The sequence below is a fragment of the Pseudophryne corroboree genome, chromosome 9 (assembly GCF_028390025.1).
Source record: "Pseudophryne corroboree isolate aPseCor3 chromosome 9, aPseCor3.hap2, whole genome shotgun sequence".
Taxonomy (NCBI): Eukaryota; Metazoa; Chordata; class Amphibia; order Anura; family Myobatrachidae; genus Pseudophryne; species Pseudophryne corroboree.
The window spans coordinates 50,482,823-50,504,960 of NC_086452.1; the positions used below are offsets into that span (position 1 = coordinate 50,482,823).

Below are 22,138 nucleotides of genomic sequence, written 5' to 3' on the forward strand. Positions count from 1 at the left end.
GTCTCTGGTAGCTAACTCATCTTTAATAAGCTCAGATAAGCCATGCCAGAATGCAGCATACAGGGCCTCGTCGTTCCATGCCAGTTCGGATGCCAGGATCTGGAACTGTATCAGATATTGTCCTACAGTACGTGACCCCTGGCGTAAACGGAGAATCTCGGATGAAGCTGAGGTTACCCGGCCTGGCTCGTCGAAGATGCGCCTGAATGTTGACACGAATGCAGTGTAAGAAGATAGCAGGGTGTCGGACCTCTCCCATAACGGTGATGCCCAGTCAAGGGCGGAGCCACTGAGAAGAGAGATAATGTAGGCAATTTTTGTACGGTCACTGGGAAAATTGCCAGGTTGTAGCTCAAACTGAATCTCACACTGGTTGAGAAATCCCCTGCAGAATCTTGGAGATCCGTCAAATTTTGCTGGCGTTGGAAGATGAAGACGTGGAGCAGAAATGGGTAAGGTGGGTGGGGTTATAGCTGGAGTCACTGTGGTTGACGCACCAGATGCGCCTGATCCACGGAGAGTTGTCTGAATCCCATCCAGCCGAGTAGAGAGATCCTGGAGACAGCGGATGATGTGGCCCTGTGCAGCCTCCTGATGTTCTAGTCGGGCTGCCAGTTCTTGCATCGGCCTGGCCGCTTGATCCTGGTCTCCGGCTGGATTCATTAGGTCAGTGCTTACTGTCACAACTGAGGGCCTGAGCTGACGGGAGGCAGCCTCAGTTGTAGGGGCTGAGATGTACCGGAACCTGGGAGGTTGTATCAGACCCCTGGACATGTGAGTAACATGAATAATAACTGCCCGAAGGCGTGACCACGACAACTTAGATAAAAGTCAATGATGTTTATTATGACAACTCCGCAACACAGCAGCAGTAAAAGAAAACGTAAAAGTCAGCAAATAATAAATACAGTTCCTGGGTACTACAGGATGGCAGGAGCCACAGGGCACTGGTAGTGTGAGATAGTTCTTATGATCTTCTAGATGGAAAGTCCTTACCAGGCCCGACTGTAGCAATGGAGATAACCCAGGATTGTGCCAGCTGGTGTTCCAGGAAAAGCTGGGTTGCTGAAGGTAAAACAGCTGCTGTGGATACTGGCTGGAACCAGACTGTTGTTAGCACGGAGTGGATACTGGCTGGAACCAGTTAAATAATAAATGAACTTGGGAGCGATGAAATATAACTGAAATGTAGAACTTGAGAGCGGAGAAATAATAATACCGGTGGAGAGTGGTAAAGTGTAGAAAGGACACCGGCCCTTTAAGGGAAGCTGTACTCTGCTGGAAGCTGAGCTGGAAGCAGGTAATGTTGTAGCTGGAAACAGATGAATCCACAATGGATTGGAGAGTCAGGCTACACCGCAGGTGGAATGCTGGTGCGGGTCTCTATGGTGGAAGTCTTGAGACAGGAGCTGGAACCTGGAAGACAATCACAGGAGAGAGACAAACAGGAACTAGGTTTGACAACCAAAGCACTGACGCCTTCCTTGCTCAGGCACAGTGTATTTATACCTGCAGCAAGGAAGGGATTGGCTAGGCAATTATGCAGATTAACAATACTGACAACAGATTGGAGGAAATGATCAGCTGACAGAATCCAAGATGGCTGCGCCCATGCAGACACTTGGAGGGAAGTTTGGTTTGTAATCCATGTGGTAATGAAAACAGTAATGGCGGCGCCGGCCACTGGAGACAGGAGACGCCAGGCTGACAAGTGCACATCCAACCACGCGGACACAGCGGAGGCCGCGGCTGACGTAATCGCCACTCTGACACTCTGCATGCAGAAGCTCAGGGACGGCGGCGGAGGCCGCGGGAGACGCCATGCCAGATGTAATAAGGCGTTACTGTGACAGCGTCTCAGAGAGACAGGAGAGGATGCAGGAATGTGAACATTAGGATAACAGATGGGATCCGGTCCTGGAGCGCTGAGCCAGCCTTAGGAGGCATCTGATGGGTAAGAAATGGCGTCCAGATACCCGGATCGTGACAGCTCAGGAGAGCTCCCCTAGCTGTGACCGGCTCCTCCGGGCACATTTTCTAAACTGAGTCTGGTAGGAGAGGCATAGAGGGAGGAGCCAGCCCACACTCTCAAACTCTTAAAGTGCCAATGGCTCATGTGTCTCCTACCCTGCCCCCTTCTGTCATTAATATCTATACAATATTCATGAACTCAGTTTGAGATTACTTTGTTATTCAGTCACAGTGTCGTTTATTAAATTTTTAAGATGCTGACATACCCGGGATTCTAACCCATTGCCTGTGGCATTGCAGTCAGACAATCTATTCATTGAGCTATCTGCCCTTACATAGAAAGGTAGATAATTCTAAGCTAGAGAATTCTAACTATTTGTAGCTTACCTTGTACTTTGCGAAAAAATGATCAGCATTGCGGCTGAGCAGATCTTTGTAGTGTATAGGTGTAAGAGATTGGATGTGTGGCTGCAGACTGCATAGATCTGCTCAATTGCAATGCTGATTATTATTTTTTACAAAGTACCAGTAGCTTCATATAGCTCTCATAGTTTTTATGCAGGATCAAATAGCTCAATGAGTAGGGTGTTTGATTAGCATTCAACAGGTTATATGTTTGAAACCTGGATCTGGCAGTATATTGAAATGTGTTATTTAATAAAGGGAATTGTCACTGAATAACAACAAGCTCTCAAGAAAAGTGCATTAATGTGGTATAATTGTGTCCAAATTCATTTTCTTGCAGTGGTCTATACATGTGTGTATATACTGTGGGATAGGGCATCATAGCATGGACTTTCTCTGGGATCAGTCTTGTCCTGCCCCTTTCCCACGAGGCTTGCATCCCTATTGATGCATGCCTCTTTGCACAGGGCACCAAAAAGTCTATAGTGACGGCTCTGAGTAGATGTGTGACTGATGTGATGGGTGAGTGCTTGAATAAGCACAAGCTAATGTAAACTTCTAGACAGTCAGAGAGTGGATGAGCTTCACACAGTATTCAGGTAGTGTGAGGGTTAACAGTTCAGGGTTCATTAGACAGTCAGGCTTAGAGAGGATGGTTTAGTGTGGAGCTAGCAGACATTTTGTCTGCAGAAAGGCATAGGAACTGCCTCTTTTAATTTGATTCCCCTCCCTCCCTCCCTGCCTCCCTCAGGGGCAGATTTATCAAACCCAGCCTGTGACATGACAGTTAGGATCTGACTGGTTGGTCCTTTATCACCTTCCACTTTATCACTTCACCGAGCTTAATAAATCTGCCCCTCAGTCACTGATCCCCATCCGGTTTTTCTTTGCTGGTTGGGGTGTGTCAGCCTTTATGTGGCGGGGAAGAACGGCAGTACAGTGGCTATTGCACTGCTGTTTGGAGGTTCCCTCTTTCCCAATACACTGATATAGTCTGGCCTTCCTTTCCGAGGGGGCAAGGGCTCTGGCTGTCTGGCCGGCCCTATTATGGTTTATTTGGGAAAGGGTTGGGGCCTCACTAGTTTATGTGTTGTAGCCAAATGTGACGAACTAAAGTCATATCCTGGACATGGAGATCAGCACTAAGGGGTGTATTCAATAGATGTCGGATCCTTTCCGAAGGAAAGGATCCGACATCTCAGTATTCAATGAGCGGTGGCCACTCCCGACAATGCCAATCTGACTTTTTTTAAAGTCAGATTGACATTGTTGGAAACGGGGCCAAAGCCAGTCGGATTTGGCCGCATTTCCGACAAAACACGTGGATCCACGTGTTTTCCAGCAAGTCGGAAAAAGGGAGCCAGCACTGAATAGGTCGGAACCCCTTCTGACCTAAAAAAGTCGGAAACTGCGTCTTTCCGACAATATGGCAGTTTCCGACTTCAATTGAATACCCCCCTAAGACGTAAAGTCACTGATCATCTGGCTATTCTTTCTTATGCCACCATACTTATTTAATGTTTTAAATAAAATAACGGTTGACCGATTTTAATGGCAATTTCAGTGGTCTGTGTCGTTATTTTTATATAAGTTAGAAATTAAGTATTATTGTTAATTAAGGTTTATGTGTGGTGATGTCAAGTGATCTAAAATCTGACGATAGAACGTTTATGTAATGGTGCCGTACATAGGGCCTAATTCAGGTTGGATCACAGTGTGTGATCCAGCCGCAAAAACTGAGAAAAAGATGCCCGTTTTGCGCATGCGCCTGCATTTTCAGCGGGGGAGGAGAAAGGAGGGTGGTCGCGGGGGAGGCGTCTGGGGGTTGGTATTGGGCAACGCTCCGTTTCCAGAATTTTGCAGAATTTGCAATTCTTACTGAATTAGTCCCATAGTATATATTTACAACCTTTTAGAACTCTACAGCATCTGGCACATTGCAGAAATTCAGAAGTCGGAATATCACCCTCTGCTAGGAACTGTGGGTAGAGACTTTGTGCAAGTGCTTATGAGGGAAATCCCAGAACTCTGAAACCAACCCTGCAGGGCTCACATATATATATATCATAGAAACATAGGATTTGACAGCAGATACTGTAAGAACCAAATGGCCCATCTAGTCTGCCCTTCAGTTAGAGTATAAGGGATAGGGTATTAGGGTTGATTGTTCAATTTACCTATATAGGGGGTTCTCTGCAACAGGAAACTTCTGAAGAAATGTATCCTCCCTGGACAGTCAGTGTCTTCAGTCAGAATTCACATGTAGGAGATCACATTGGAGGTCATTCCGAGTCGTTCGCTCGGAAAATTACTTCGCATCGCAGCGTTTTTCCGCTTAGTGCGCATGCGCAATGTCCGCACTGCGACTGCGCCAAGTAAATTTGCTATGAAGTTTGGATTTTTACTCACGGCTTTTTCTTTGCTCAGGCGATCGTAGTGTGATTGACAGGAAATGGGTCTTACTGGGCGGAAACAGGCCGTTTTATGGGCGTGTGGGAAAAAACGCTACCGTTTCCGGAAAAAACGCGGGAGTGGCTGGAGAAACGGAGGAGTGTCTGGGCGAACGCTGGGTGTGTTTGTGACGTCAAACCAGGAACGATAAGCACTGAACTGATCGCAGATGCCGAGTAAGTCTGAAGCTACTCTGAAACTGCTACGAGATGTGTAATCGCAATATTGCGAATACATCGTTCGCAATTTTAAGATGCTAAGATTCACTCCCAGTAGGCGGCGGCTTAGCGTGTGCAATACTGCTAAAATCGCCTTGCGAGCGAACAACTCGGAATGAGGGCCATGGTCCGGAAGATGCCGCTGTTGGAGGATACTCCGTTATTACTCTCCAGCCAGACTGGTACCTGCGTATATACAATAATAAACAGTCAGTATCCTCGTACACACAAGGGCTTGTTTACGTAAATGGAATAATGACAGAATATGACTAGAGCATTATTACAGAAATTATTACAGTGGTTGTGATGTTCTTAGACACAAGTCATGCTTAGCTACAGGAAAAAATGCTCTTAAAGAGGCACACGGTTTATTAGGCTAGCTGGCCAATTTCACATACTACGCAGCAGCGTACGACACCAATCTCTAAGGGCGCCATGTCCCGCTGCCATCACGCTCGCCCACCCCATATTTATTTCATTATCTGTCTCTCACCTTATCACCTTCAGTGCCTGTGGTAGCACTGCTGCTGGAGAGCTCACCTGTCTCTCTTGTCCTCACCTTTCTCTGTCGCTTTCTGTTGTCCTCACCTTCCTCTCGCTCTCTCTAGTTTCCTTATCTCTCTCTTCTCCTCACCTCTCTCTCGTGCTCTCTCCTGTAATCACCTCTCTCTCACTCTCTCTCTCTCTCCTGTCCCCGCCTCTCTCTCACTCTCTCATGTACTCAGCTCTCTCTCTCTCTTGTCCTCACCACTCTTGCTCTCTCTCTTGTTTTCACCTCTTTCTTTCTCGCTCTCTCTTGCTTGTACTCACATCTCTCTCTCACTCTCTCTTGTCCTCACCTATCTCTCTCTCTCTTTCTTGTCCTCACCTCTCTCTCTCTCTCTTGTCCTAACCTGTCTCTCTCACTATCTCTCTTGGCCTCACCTCTCTCTCTTGTCCTTGCCTCCCTGTCTCTTGTCCTCACCTCTCTCTTGTCCTTACCTCTCTCTCCTCACCTCTTTCTTGTCCTCACCTGTCTCTCTCTCACTCTCTCGTGTCCTCACCTCTCTCTTGTCCTTACCTCTCTCTCTCCTCACCTCTTTCTTGTCCTCACCTGTCTCTCTCTCACTCTCTCGTGTCCTCACCTCTCTCTTGTCCTTACCTCTCTCTCTCCTCACCTGTCTCTCTCTCACTCTCTCGTGTCCTCACCTCTCTCTTGTCCGTGCCACTCTCTCTTTTGTTCTCACCTCTCTCTCTCTCTCTCTTGGCCTCACCTACCTCTCTCTCTCTCTTTGCCTCACCCCCCTCTCTCTCTCGTCCTCACCTCCCTCTCTCTCTCTTGTCCTCAACCCTCTCTCTCTCTCTCTCGTGTCCTCACCCATCTCTCTTGTCCTCGCCCCCTCTCTCGCTTCCTCTTGTCCTCACCTCTTTCTCTGTCATCATCAGCTCTCTCTCTCTCTTTCTTGTCCTCACCTCTCTCTCTCTCCCTCTCTTGTCCTCACCTCTCTCTCTTGCCCTTACCTCTATCTGTCTTTCTCTCTCTCATTATCTCCTTTGTCGCACACTGTCCCTGTTTTAAATATGGGGGGCGGCGACAAAGAAAACTGTCGCTTCGCAAGGTCTAGAACTGGCCTGTATATAATAACTAGAATAATAATAATAATAATACTACAGTGTATATATAGTTCACCCTGCCTGTGATACAGTATTTATATTAATAATAATAATGCAGAAAGGATAGTGGATAAGTGGTAAAGGCTAAGACAGTAGAGAAATTTAAACATACCCAAGTACAGTAAGACATATGAATATCCTTACAAAGACCAAAGGATCAAAGGACCTTATTCAGAGATATATGCAGCAAGATCTGCGTCCATCTCCTCACATGCTGGGGGGCGCCCAGCACAGGGCAAGGCCACACAGCATGTATGGCGCCGCATCGAACTAAGGTTGACCCCTGGCAGCGCATCAGCCTTTCTGCAGTCATTTTTATATTCGAAACGGCTGCGTGAGACATCACGGACCACTTCGAAAACGCTCCCGGCACGCCCCTCCCGTTCAGCTTAACACGCCTCCCGAACGCTGCATCGCCGCACATGTCCACTGCGGTCAATCACATTGTGGCCGCATCCTTCCACAGTTTGCCGATATAGGCAAACTGCGCTGCGGGACGCAGTAGCGTACGTCTTTGAATAAGGGCCAAAGATCAAATGCCTAAGGATCAGTTTGTTTTTTTAATGTGTATTGTGTTTTATTGTTTTGCTGTGGGGGCTTATGAGTGTGTTATTGTTTTTTACGTGACTCATATGTGTTTTACTTTTTTTATTTTATGATCTACAAATTCCCTTGTGTCATTGTTACATTTTTTACCTGTACTACCGATATTTTACACACTAAATAAATGACAGTTATGTAAATATATGAGGGTTTATTCCACCAAGGGGCACCAAAATCTAGGGCCCTCATTCCGAGTTGTTCGCTCGCAAGCTGCTTTTAGCAGCATTGCACACGCTAAGCCGCCGCCTACTGGGAGTGAATCTTAGCTTATCAAAATTGCGAACGAAAGATTCTCAAAATTGCGAATAGAAATTTCTTTGCAGTTTCTGAGTAGCTCGGGACTTACTCTGCCACTGCGATCAGTTCAGTCAGTTTCGTTCCTGGTTTGACGTCACAAACACACCCAGCGTTCGCCCAGATACTCCCCTGTTTCTCCAGCCACTCCTGCGTTTTTCCCAGAAACGGTAGCGTTTTTTCACACACTCCCATAAAACGGCCAGTTTCCGCCCAGAAACACCCACTTCCTGTCAATCACACTCCGATCACCAGAACGAAGAAACAACCTCGTAATGCCGTGAGTAAAAAAAAAAACTTCTTAGCAAATTTACTTGGTGCTGGCGCAGTGCGAACATTGCGCATTTGCAATTAGCGGAAAATCGCGAACAACTCGGAACGAGGGCCTATATCCGCTTACCAACAACATTAGGCTCAGGCCCGCCCTGCATAGCCTACTGCGATGATGGACAGCCCGGTACACTTTGCTAGTTGCATGGGTGACCCTCCAACCTTTAAAAGGGCCACACAACACCCATAATTTCAAGAATGAAAATACAGTCTCAGTAAAAGGCTGAATGCTATGCAGACTGAAGATTCCCTCTCCGAGGGAGCAAGGTGGAAGGTGGGATAGGGCAGCAACTCTGGTGCAGCACAATGTACTGTAAAGCTAGGTACACACTATACAACTATCGCCCAATCTGCCAATTATCAGGTGATCTGTCTTTTTTAGGTGAAGCGGGTATTCATGACCTTTTTGGCCAAATGCCAAAAAACCCTCGGTTACGACTTTCCGATCATTCAAAAAGTCTGATGCATGTCGGCCACGATGTAACGACATGGGGGTCATTCCGACCCGATCGCTAGCTGCAGTTTGTCGCAGCACAGCGATCGGGTCGGAACTGCGCATGCTCCGGCGCCGCAGTGCGCCGGCGCATGGCAGCCGTCGTTACCTAGCGATCGCCTCTGAGACAGAGGCGGTCGCTAGGCAGGAGGGGGCTGAACGGCGGCGTTAAGGGGGAGCGGTCCGACCAACGCAGCCACTGCGGCCAGCGGGAACGACGAGTAACTCCCGGCCAGCCGCAGAAGCTGCGCTGGCCGGGAGTTACTCCTCAAATACAAAGGCATTGATGCTTTTGTATTTGTGCGGGGGGGGGGGGGGGGCCGTACTGACATGCGGGGCGGGCTAGCCCTGTGCTGGGCGTACCCCCCACATGTCTGAGTTTATGATCGTAGCTGTGCTAAATTTAGCACAGCTGTGATCAACTCGGAATGACCCCCATAGTGTAGTGTGTGGGCATTCCCGATAATCTGACTCAATGGAGTATATTTACTAAAAATCGTATTTTCCCGTTTGAGGTCAAAGTTCAATCACGAATGACATCGAAAGTGTAAATATGCAACTTTTTGAAATTAGTACGACTAATTTACTAAGCTGCCGTATTCTGCATTTTCGGTTTTACCGATGTCTATGTCATTCGTTTTTTTAGGCAGTGTTTTACATGAGTGACTTGTAAAACACTGCCAACTTTAATACAATGAATCTCGGACGGATCTGAGAGATCCGTGCTGGGCTTCATTGTGCACCTTGTAAAAAAAAAAAAAACATGGTTAAAATGTAAAAAAAAATTGCGTGGGGTCCCCCCTCCTAAGCCAAACCAGCCTCGGGCTCTTTGAGCCGATCCTGGTTGCAAAAATATGGGGGGAAAAATGATAGAGGTTCCCCCATATTTAAACAACCAGCACCGGGCTCTGCGCCTGGTCCTGGTTCCAAAAATATGGGGGACAAAAAGCGTAGGGGTCCCCCATATTTCTGAAACCAGCACCGGGCTCCACTAGCCAGATACATAATGCCACAGCCGGGGGACACTTTTATATAGCTCCCGGCGGCCCTGGCATTACATAACCAACTAGTCACCCCTGGCCGGGGTACCCTGGAGGAGTGGGGACCCCTTCAATCAAGGGGTCCCCCCCCTCCAGCCACCCAAGGACCAGGGGTGAAGCCCGAGGCTGTGTCCCCCATCCAAGGGCTGCGGATGGGAGGCTGATAGCCGTTATGTGCTGATAGCCGTTATGCAGTGTTACAATGTAGCGCCTATGCGCTCCATTGTAACCAATGGTGGGAACTTTGTGGTCAGCGGTGAGGTTACTTTCGGTCAACCGCTGACCACAAAGTTCCCACCATTGGTTACAATGGAGCGCATAGGCGCTACATTGTAACACTGCCGTGTGCCGCCTGTCATACAGTACAGGAGCACACAGCCAATCAGGAGGGTGCCACAATGTGGCGCTCCCTGATTGGCTGATGGAACCCTCTTAGACTTAAGTCAGAGGGGGTTCCTGGCATTCGGGGAAAGGGGCCCCATGTGAAAACATGGGGCCCCTTTCAGTGCGAGGTCGGGTGTCCGTTTTTTTATTTTGACAAGTACGTGGATTACAAATGGATTACAAGAAGAAGAGCCTTCTACACTGGATTTTGGGAGTATAATTTTTTCCACAGGTACACCATGGATTCTACATGGAGAAGAGGACCGACCCTCGTGTGAACATAAGGTAAGTGTATATGGAGGTGTGTATGTATGTATTAAAGTTATACTTTCAAGGTGTGTGTCTTATGTTTTTATTGGGGTATTTTTTTAGTAGTAGTACTACAGGTACCAGCGGGCCCGGTTTTCCTCTGCATGCTGGTACTTGTGGTTCTCCAAGTACCAGCTTGCGGGGGAGGCTTGCTGGGACTTGTAGTACTGCTACTAAAAACAATATTCTTTTTTTTACACAACGGCTATCAGCCTCCCATCCGCAGCCCTTGGATGGGGGGGGGGACAGCCTCGGGCTTCACCCCTGGTCCTTGGGTGGCTGGAGGGGGGGGACCCCTTGATTGAAGGGGTCCCCACTCCTCCAGGGTACCCCGGCCAGGGGTGACTAGTTGGTTATGTAATGCCAGGGGCGCCGGGAGCTATATAAAAAAGTGTCCCCCGGCTGTGGCATTATGTATCTGGCTAGTGGAGCCCGGTGCTGGTTTCAGAAATACGGGGGACCCCTACGCTTTTTGTCCCCCGTATTTTTGGAACCAGGACCAGGCGCAGAGCCCGGTGCTGGTTGTTTAAATATGGGGGAACCTCTATCAATTTTTTTCCCATATTTTTGCAACCAGGACCGGCTCAAAGAGCCCGAGGCTGGTTTTGCTTAGGAGGGGGGGACCCCACGCAATTTAAAAAAAAAAACACTTTCCCATCCCCTTCCCACTGATAAACATGCACGGATCTCATGGATCCGTGCATGCCTATCCAAACACGGGATAAAAAAGCAGGTCTGGTTTTTTTTAGCACTTTTTCACGAATTGTATTTCTGCACGGCAGTGTTTGGCTATTGTCGGCAGTGTTTGTGATTTGCACTTTAGTAAATTACCGATTTCTACCAAATTGCAGGCGTATTTGACCGATGGTGTATTGATTCGTGATTTTTTCCTAAGACTTCCAAAATATTACGAATGCCCTCATCACTGCCGAGATTTTTGCTTAGTAAATTACCGAAATGACACTTTGAAGAAAAAACGGCATCTCGGTCAAAATCGGGACCTTAGTAAATATACCCCAATGTCCTCAGCGAAAATCGTCTAGTGTGTGGGGTATACGATTTTTCCCAAGCGATCGGTGCACCTGAAAATCGGCAAGTTTTTAAGATAAATGATATAGTGTGCAGGGGTGTATCTTCCTATTGGCCAGGATGGCACTCGCCAGGGGCGCCAGCCAAGGAGGGGCGCCGTCCAGAGGTGCCACCCGCGGGCAGTAGGTAGATTCACTTTTAAAGGCAGCAGCTATACCCCCACCCCATGTAGTTCCTTACCAGCAGGGATGCCCAGTAATGATCACAGTATGCAGCAGCGGCTGATGGAGGGTGTAGTTTATGTAGAGTTTCTTGTCTGTATTCTGGTGCGGTGCTGAACCCCGGAGCCAATTACAGTGGCTGCTGCTGCTGTATTCTTTGATCATTAATGGGCATCCCTGCTGTTGAGGAACTACATGGGGGTGGGGGGATAGCTGTCACCTCTAAAAGTTAATCTACCTATAAGTGCTGCCTTTAATAGTAAAATCAACATGGGGCATATGTGTATCTGACACTGTGGGGGCATATGTGTAGCTGACACTGTGGGGGCATACGTGTATCTGGCACTGTGGGGGCATTTGAGTGTCCGGCACTGTGGGGGCATACGAGTGTCCGGCACTGTGGGGGCATACGAGTGTCCGGCACTGTGGGGGCATACGAGTGTCCGGCACTGTGGGGGCATACGAGTGTCCGGCACTGTGGGGGCATACGAGTGTCCGGCACTGTGGGGGCATACGAGTGTCCGGCACTGTGGGGGCATACGAGTGTCCGGCACTGTGGGGGCATACGAGTGTCCGGCACTGTGGGGGCATACGAGTGTCCGGCACTGTGGGGGCATACGAGTGTCCGGCACTGTAGGGGCATACGAGTGTCTGGCTTGGTGGGGGCATACGAGTGTCTGGCTTGGTGGGGGCGTATGTGTATCTTGCATTGTGGGGGTATATTTGTATCTGGCACTGTGGGCATATGTGTATCTGGCACTATACTCTGAGGCATTATGCGTAACTGGTACTGCACTACTGGGGTCATTATATGTAACTGGCACCAGGGGTGTATCTACCCATTGGCCACGATGGCACTCGCCAAGGAGGGGGCGCTGCCTGGCAGTGCCACACTCGGCCAATGGGAGGAATCAGTAGTGGCATCTCCTGTGCTGAAGGATCGCACAGTATTCAGGAACAAGCGTTGGTGTTCGGTACTGCAATGCACTAATGAAGAAAGTGAAAATAAACTACAGTTACCAGCAGCCCTTGCTGTCGGGAGCTCCTGCAAGCAAAGGTTGCTGGGAGCTGTAGTTTACTTTCACATTCTTCAGAAAGTGTGGTGTGGTGCGGAAGTGTGGTGTTCCTGCCTATTGTGCGATCCTTCAGCCCAGGTGATGCCCAGCTCATCACACTAGATATACATATTACGGATATGTTCTTTAAGGGGAGAGAACTATATGCAGGGGATGGCGAAGACATTGTTCAGGGAGGGGGGAGACTATGCCTATGTGCAGGGGTGGAAACTATAGATATGTGCAGGGAGGGGGGAGACTATGCCTGTGTGCAGGAGGGGAGACTATGGCTATGTGCAGAGAGGGGGGAGATTATGCCTATGCGCAGGGAGGCAGGAGACTATGCCTATGTGCGGGGGGGGGGGGCTATAGATATGTGCAGGGGGGGAGACTATGTCAGGGACGTGCAGTCAGGGGAGGCAGTGCCTCCCCTGTCATATGATTAAAATAATGTAAAGAAGATACTTATGACACATATTCTGTGTCATAAGTATCTTCTTTAGGCTGTGTATTATTTTAATAATTTTACCCTATAAAAAAACGACTTTAAATGTGTTTTGGAGGCACCTTTCTCGGTGCCTCCAGCCGTCAGCGAGAAATGTCCGTAAGCGGGGGGCGGGGCCAGCACTGGGCAGTGAAAGCCCATTGAGAAAAGCCTAATAAGCGGCACCTAGTAGCAGTGCCGCTTTGACAGGGGCGTGCTTTCAGCTCATCTGAAAGCACGCCCCTGTCACTAAAGAAGCTATGATTGGGCAGTGGGAGGGCCGGACCTATCATTAACCCTGGACCTAGTAGAAGGGTGCGTAAGGCACGGGCACCATATTTAGGAGGGCACCGCATCCCTACATACCCTGCCGCAGTAAGTCTGTTCCTCCATCCCCCTGGTGTCCCCACTGCCAGCGCGCACAGTCCCCGGTGATCCCACACCCCCTTCCCTGTGTGTCCCCACAGACGGCGCGCATAGACCCGTGTTCCCCCTGGACCAGGGGGAAGGGGGAACACAGGGGTCTGTGCGCGCCGTCTGCGGGGGGACACGGGGAAGGGGGTGTGGAACACAGGAGACTGTGCGCGCTGGCAGTGGGGACACCAGCCTTAACAAACAAGTACGATAGTGGCCCAGCCTGAAGAGAGGAGTGAGGACCCTCCTCTCAAATCCACATCGCCGCGACTGTGAGCGCTGTTGGTGTCACTGCCGGGCACGGCATGGATTAAGGTACAGTACAGTAAGGGCTGTAACACACACTCCCTAATAGCGCATGCTGCCTTCCCCATCCCACTCCTTCCTTCCTCTCTCTGAAGAACCCTCCCTTTGGACACAGCGATGCACTTCACTTGCCTTCAGTTTCTCATACTCACTTGCGGCTCCCATACTGTAGGTCTGTCAGCTGTGTCCCCTCCATCCTCTCAGTAGTAATGCATGCACCTTCTATTTGCACCCTTACTCCCGACCCCCTACCTTCCAAAATCTGCCATGCTACAACATTCATGCTACGGTCCCCCTTCCTCACGCCACAGACTGCTGTGTACTGTACTTTTAAGTGGGGGACAGGTAGTAAACTGCTGCTGTGTGAGTGAGGAGGCTCCAGATAAGAAGTGTGTCATAATGTATACTGTATGTGTATAATCTGCTCTACACAGTGGCATAATGTGTATAATCTGATCCATGGTGTGGCATAATGTGTATAATATGATCCATGGTGTGCTATAATGTGTATAATCTGCTCCACGGTGTGCCTTAATGTGTATAATCTGCTCCACAATGTGGTATAATGTGTATAATCTGCTCCACGGTGTGTCATAACGTGTATAATCTGATCCATGGTGTGGCATAATGTGTATAATCTGCTCTACAGTGTGGCATAATTTGTATAATCTGCTCCATGGTGTGCTATAATGTGTATAATCTGCTCCACGGTGTGTCTTAATGTGTATAATCTGCTCTACGGTGTGCCTTAATGTGTATAATCTGCTCCACAATGTGGTATAATGTGTATAATCTGCTCCACGGTGTGTCATAACGTGTATAATCTGATCCATGGTGTGGCATAATGTGTATAATCTGCTCTACAGTGTGGCATAATTTGTATAATCTGTTCCACGGTGTGGTATAATGTGTATAATCTGCTCTACGGTGTGCCTTAATGTGTATAATCTGCTCCACGGTGTGTCATAATGTGTATAATCTGCTCCACGGTGTGGTATAATGTGTATAATCTGCTCCACGGTGTGGCATAATGTGTATAATCTGCTCCACGGTGTGGTATAATTTGTACAATCTGCTCCTTGGTGTGGTATAATGTGTATAACCTGCTCCACGGTGTGGCATAATGTGTCAGTAGCTGCTGTGCATGGGGACATGTGTCACAAGCTAGTGAGCATTGGGAGATATATGATAAATGCTGGTGTCCTGCGGAGGAAGAGTCTGTTGGGATACAGAATGCGTAATATATTTTAAACTTTATTTTTGTTCTTATATTAAACTTGAAATATACAGTGTCCCAAATCTTTTGAATTTTTCACAGTGGTCCACTCACAATCTTAATTGGAAAGCCCTTCTATAGAGGCACACTAGTTACCAACATTCTGTATACTCATCTGATCAGGTAATGGAAGTCGGTCCTCATAGTCATTGGGCAGGGGCCCAAAGCATATTTTTGCACCTGAGCCCATCACTCACTAGTTCCACCACTGTCCCTGGTGTCTCTCATGGTTTCCCGCTGCCGGCGCACACAGATCTCTGTGTTCTCTCTTCCCCCTGGTGTCTCATGGTTCCCGCTGCCGGCACAGCCAGCGCACACAGTCCCCAGTGCGGGTGTCCAGGTGAGCGCTGCTCAGGGGTCCAGGTGAGCAGGGAGGGCCATAGAGGGGAGAATCATGGATTCCACTGTCTGGCAGGGGAAATCACTACAGTCGGCGAGAGGGATTGCTGTAACTGCAGAACTCTGCTGCTCTCTGCCTGGCAGCGTGAGAAAGGCTGTCTGTGAGGTGAGGGGGGAGGGGGCAGAGTCTGCCCGGCTGACAGGGGACCTTGCAGACTTCTGCTGCTGCGTCTGCCTAGTGGGATGAGATGGGCTCTATGGCAGGAGGATTACTGCAGCAATGGACAACCACAGAGCTGGGAAAACGGTGTGGAGACAGCGGGGAGGGATCTGAAAAGATCCCTCACCTGCACAAGCTGCTGCATCAGAGATGGTGGCAGTACCTGGTAATGGCTTGGGGTGGTAGCGTGCATCAGCACAGGGGTGGTAGTGGGCATCAGCACTGCGGTGGTATGGGTCATCGGCGGGACTTAGCAAACATTATGGCTGCAGTGCCTCACCAGCTACTGACCTCACCGCACGCCACTGCTATGGATATGTGCAAGGAGGGGGGAGACTATGCCTATGTGCAGGGAGGGGAGACTATGCCTATGTGCAGAGAGGCGGGAGACTATGGATATGTGCAGGGAGGGTGGAGACTATGGCTATGTGCAGGGTGGGGAGACTATGCCTATGTGCAGGGAGGAGGGAGACTATGCCTATGTGCAGGGAGGAAGGAGACTATGCCTATGTGCAGGGAGGGGAGACTATGGCTATGTGCAGGGAGGCGGGAAACTATGGATATGTGCAGGGAGGGGGGAGACTATGGCTATGTGCAGGGAGGAGGGAGACTATGCCTATGTGCAGGGAGGGGAGACTATGCCTATGTGCAGGGAGGGGAGACTATGTCTATGTGCAGGGAGGGGAGACTATGTCTATGTGCAGGGAGGGGAGACTATGCCTATGTGCAGAGAGGCGGGAGACTATGGATATGTGCAGGGAGGGTGGAGACTATGGCTATGTGCAGGGTGGGGAGACTATGCCTATGTGCAGGGAGGAGGGAGACTATGCCTATGTGCAGGGAGGAAGGAGACTATGCCTATGTGCAGGGAGGGGAGACTATGCCTATGTGCAGGGAGGCGGGAAACTATGGATATGTGCAGGGAGGGGGGAGACTATGGCTATGTGCAGGGAGGGGGGAGACTATGCCTATGTGCAGGGAGGGGAGACTATGCCTATGTGCAGGGAGGGGAGACTATGTCTATGTGCAGGGAGGGGAGACTATGTCTATGTGCAGGGAGGGGAGACTATGTCTATGTGCAGGGAGGGGAGACTATGGCTATGTGCAGGGAGGGGGAGGCTATGCCTACAGTGTGTGCAGGGAGGGGAGACTAAGGCTATGTGCAGGGAGGGAGAAGACTATGTGTATGTGCAGGTGGGGAGACTATGCCTATGTGCAGGGAGGAGGGAGACTATGCCTATGTGCAGGGAGGGGGATGGAGACTACGGCTATGTGCTGGGAGGGGGATGGAGACTACGGCTATGTGCTGGAAGGGGGATGGAGACTACGGCTATGTGCTGGAAGGGGGATGGAGACTACTTCTATGCTGGAATGATGTGGGGACTACGGCTATGTGCTCGGGTCAGGAGGTTATCTACAGTACCCATTGGCCAGGATGGCACTCACCAGGTGCACTGGCCGAGGAGGGGATGCTTTTTGGTGTTGCCATCCTTGGCCAGGGGGTGGAATCACTTAGTAGTGGCAGTGCCAGGTCAGGTGGTTCACGCAGCAGCCAGGAGCTGGCACCGGTGTTCGGTACTGCAATGCACCACAGTGAAGAAACTCAAAATAAACTACTAGAATACTATCCTTAATATATCACTACATCACCACTACTAGGTAGTGAGCAGAGATACCTTTTCATTGCCATTAATATTTGATTATACCCCCTGGCTTCGGGTGGCATCGCCATGCGGTGCCCCTCCTTGGCCGCACTCGGCACTGCTGATTTCTCCACAGTGTGACAAGGATTACTACTGTACTACTGTGAAACGTAATTTCAATTGGGAGTACTATTTTGTGGTAATGTCCCTTTCCCACAAGATCATGCCCCTTTTTTGCACATGAGCCTTTCCTATTTCCAATATGAGGGCGCCAGTCCCTTACTTTGCCAGGGGCGCCCGGACCCCGAGATACACCTCTGATAGTGTGTACCACCGATATTAAAAATTGTGCCGTTTCTCTGCTGAATCGGAAAATCGCTCTAGTGTGTAGCTAGATTAAATGGTGTAATAGGACTTAAGGTACCTGTCTTTAAAGATGGGTAGTAATGTATTGCAGCCAACCACTTATACCCCTTTCTCATACGTCCTAGAGGATGCTGGGGTCCACTTCAGTACCATGGGGTATAGATGGTTCCGCAGGAGCCATGGGCACTTTAAGACTTTTCAAGGGTGTGAACTGGCTCCTCCCTCTATGCCCCTCCTCCAGACCTCAGTTTTAGAAATGTGCCCAGGCAGACTGGATGCACTCCAGAGGAGCTCTACTGAGTTTCTCTGAAAAGACTTATGTTAGGTTTTTTATTTTCAGGGAGAACTGCTGGCAACAGTCTCCCTGCTTCGTGGGACTGAGGGGGCAGAAGTAGGAACCAACTTCAGGACAGGACACCATTAGCTCCTGAAGGGAACTGAACGCTAGCCGTGTCTAGATGCTAACTACCACAGCACGCCGTCACCCCCCTCACGGAGCCAGAAGTCAGAAGACAGGTGAGTGTTAGAGGACAGATCTTCAATCAAGAAAGTGACGGCTAAAGGTACTGCGCGGTTGGCGGGAACGCAGCGCGCCATGTTGCCCACACATACACAGGCACTGCAGGGTGCATGGTGCGGGGGGGGGGCGCCCTGGGCAGCATGAAACCTATGGAAACTGGCATAAATAAAGGGCATAAGTTGCTGAGGCACAGTCCTACTCCGGCCAGTATAAAAAATTACCTCATAAAAGCTGAGGAGAAACACGCCATTGAAGAGTGGAGCTTCCTCCTCAGTCAACCAGTCAACCAGCACACTGCTCAGCGCCATTTTCTCTCTCTCCTCAGGCTGCAGAGACAACGCTGGTCCTCCTCTACTACTGAACAAGTATTAGGGTGCAAAACAGGGGGGGGGGGGCACAGTGAATTTGGTGCTATATAATTGTGTGATTAACATTATAAAAGCGCTGCATGTCAGTGGGCATTTTGTGTTCACAGACATTGTGTTACTGGCGCTGGGTTGTGAACTGGCAAATCCTATCTGTGTCCCTCTGACAGATTTTACTGTGGGTCTGTCCCCTATAAGTCCCGGAGTGTCTGTGGTGTGGTTGTGCACATGTGTGACATGTCTGTGGCAGGGAACTCCCTCTGTGGGAGCCATGTTAGGGACACAGAGGTGTAATATGACACCAAGAGCCTGACTGGGTGAAATGTTACATGACAGCAGGGGTGTATCTACCCATTGGCCAGGATGGCACTCGCCAGGGGAACAAGGCAAGGAGGGCGCGCCGCATGGCGGTGCCACCAGCGGCCAAAGGGTAGAAAAGTAGTAATATCAGACTGTACCTGGTGAGAGTCTGTTACTGCTGAAGCGGCGCCGGTGTCCGGCAGCACAGCACTTGTAATCATACTCAAAATAATCTACAGCTCCCAGCAGCCCTTGTTGCTGGGAGCTGCCGGCAGCAAGGGCTGCTGGGAACTGTAGTTTATTTTGAGTCTGATCACTAGTGCAGTGCAGTGCTGATGGACACGCCGGCACACTCTCACCAGGTACACAGCAATTGTTATATAGCACAGTGCTATAGATCGGCGGTCGGAAAGCTGACGCCAGCATCCCAAAACTGCTCGGAATGCTGATGCTGGCATCCCAACATAGACAGCGATGCAGAATGCCAAAATCCGGATCGAGTTGGTGCTAATGTCTCCACTGGCAAGCCACGTGGGAGGGTTAGGGTACTGTGTGGCATAATTTGATTTGGAAGTACTATTGTGTACACGCCCTTCCCCCACAAGACCATGCCCCATTTTCAATACTCGCACCTTATTTCAAATGTGTGTAGGGGGGGCAGGGAGCCGGCCGCTTACTTTGCCAGGGGCGCTTGGACCCCTAGATACACCCCTGCATGACAGTGTGAATCATATCAGTAAGAGGTTGGACTGAATCTCATACAGAAAACTGAAAATAATCTGTTGAAGATGTGATTTTTAATAGTTCTGCCTTTCATCCACAGGGACCCCTCTGGGTCACATACAAATTTACACAAGTAGTACAATCTGATACCGACACAGACTCTGATTCCTGTGTCGACACTAGTGATTCCAGGGGAATAGGTCCTAACTTAGCAAAAAAGCATTCAAAACATGTTTTAGCTATAAAGGTGGTGTTAGAAGATACGAAGTCCCCTCTTTTACCACAAGGAGAGGGTTTACTTTAGTAAAGAAGTAATGTAATGTAATTTTCCCTCCACCTCAGGAGTTGAACAGTCTCTTGGATTTAACCTGAAAAGAAATTTCAGATTCCCAAAAGGAATTCAGGCAGCTTATCTTTTTCCAAAAGGTGGGTTTCCCTCCCTTATTTTAGACAGGGCCCTGTCATAAAAGAGAAAAGGTGTTTCTCCCTGCACCTGGAATGGCTTCACTTAAGGAGCAGACCAACGCAAGTGAGTGAGATGATCTATTGATGTGGCCAATGGGACACTACTCAGGCCTACCATTGTCTGTGCGTGGGTGAGTAGTGCTATTGAAAAGTGGTCAGAAAACTTGTCATTAGACATTGACACAATAGATGGAGACGAGATACTCCTAACGTTAGGTCACATCAAAGACGCTGCTGCGTACATACTAGAAACCATGAAATATATTGGTCTCTTGGGATCAAGAACCGCTACCATGGCAGTATCGGCTCAGAGGGCGTTGTGGATTCGCCAGTGGAATGCTGATGCAGATTCCAAAAGAAATATGGAGGCTCTCCCATATAAGGGTGAGGCCTTGTTTGGTGATGGGCTGGATGCGTTAGTCCCGGAGGCTACTGCAGGTAAGTCGACATTCTTGCCTTATGCTCCTACACCGGCGAAAAAGACACATCACTCTCACATGCAGTCCTTTCGGCCCAACAAATAAAAAAAATAAAAAAAAAGCCAAAGGTTTCCCTTTTTTTGCAGGTAGTGCAAGGGGAAAAGGAAAAAAATCCACAGCATCTCCCGGATCGCAGGAGCAGAAGTCCACCCCTGCTTCTGCCAAATCTGCAGCATGACGCTGGGGATCCCTTGCGTTCGGGTGGGAGCACGTCTGAAACCTTTCAGTCAAATCTAGATTCAATCTGGCCTGGACCCATGGGTCTTACAAATAGTGTCCCATGGGTACAAACTAGAGTTTCAAGACATCCCCCCATGCCGATTTTTCAATTTGACCTTGCCAGCTTCTCTTCCAGAAAGAGAGGCAGTAACAACGGCAATTCAAAAAATAGGATTTTGGTACTTACCAGGTAAATCCTTTTCTTTGAATCCATAGGGGGCACTGGAGTACTCTTGGGATATGGACGGCTTCCGCAGGAACAAGGCACTGAATAAATTAATTTTGGAACTACTCCTCCTCTACATATCCCAGAGTACCTCAGTGTTTTTTACTGAGCCGAACAGGAGCTATAGAGAGGTTGACAATGGAGAATTATATACAACATAACGGACAACAATAAAGTTGACACATAACGTTACTGACAACTAAACAGTTGATACCATAACCAATTAGAACTTGATAATTTGAACCAGTCGGTGAGAGTGTGTTACCATAAGATCCCCTGAACTTACCACAAGCCAGGTAAAACTGCTCTGGGTGGGCGTCCAGTGCCCCCTATGGATTCAAAGAAAAGGATTTACCTGGTAAGTACCAAAATCCTATTTTCTTTTTCATCCACTAGGGGTCACTGGAGTACTCTTGGGACGTACCAAAGCTTCCCCCGTGGGCGGGAGAGCTGTTTGGCACCTGTAACACTAGGCGGCCAAAGCTAGATGCTGATGCCGCAAACGTATCAAACTTGTAAAAGCGCACAAACGTGTGCACTGAAGACCATGTAGCCGCATGGCAAAGTTGGGTCGTAGAAGCTCCACGACCCGCTGCCCATGACGTTCCCACAGAACGTGTGGAATGAGCTGTTACTAATGTAGGCGGCTGTAACCTAGCATGAAGGTAAGATTGACGTATGGTCAGTTTTATCCATCTGGATAAGGTCTGCTTAGAAGCTGGCCACCCATCTTGGCAGCATCATAAAGAACAAACAACGTATCCGTCTTACGAACTGTAGACGTTCGGGATACATAAACGCGTAGTGTGCGTACCACATCCAAAGTTCCAGAATCTCCTGTTAACACAGGAACTACGATTGGTTGATTGATGTGAAAAAATGACACTACTTTTGGTAAGAAAGCGGGATTCGTCCGAAGTTCCGCTCTGTCATCATGAAACACCAAATACGGTGGCTTGCATGACAAGGCACCCAAATCTGAAACACGCCTTGCCGAAGCTAAGGCTAGGAGAAAATAATTTTCCAAGTGAGAAACTTAATATCCACTTGTTGTAAGGGTTCAAAATATAAAGACTGTAAGAAATCTAAAACTAGATTCAAGTCCCATGGCGCTGTAGGTGGAATGAATGGTGGCTGTACTCTGAGGACACCTTGCAGAAAAGTGTGTACCAACGGCAATAGAGCCAATCGTCTTTGAAAGTAAATTGACAACGCAGATATCTGCACTTTTAGTGTGGATAAACGCAGTCCTCCATCTAACCCTGTCTGTAGAAATAACAAAAGACAGGATAACTCGTAACATGGTTGGTATAACCGATTCTGGAATGCCCTCTCTT

General features: G+C 49.0%; 1 protein-coding gene across 1 annotated transcript in view; it reads right to left on the reverse strand.

The window, feature by feature from the left end:
* Positions 1–22,138, reverse strand: part of C9H1orf210 (chromosome 9 C1orf210 homolog) — a 542,874-nt gene that overhangs the window by 430,304 nt on the left and 90,432 nt on the right. Inside the window, exon 2 of the mRNA XM_063939312.1 lies at positions 4,554–5,231. The gene's annotated coding sequence lies outside the window, so the exon portion shown is untranslated. The remainder of the gene's footprint in view (positions 1–4,553; positions 5,232–22,138) is intronic.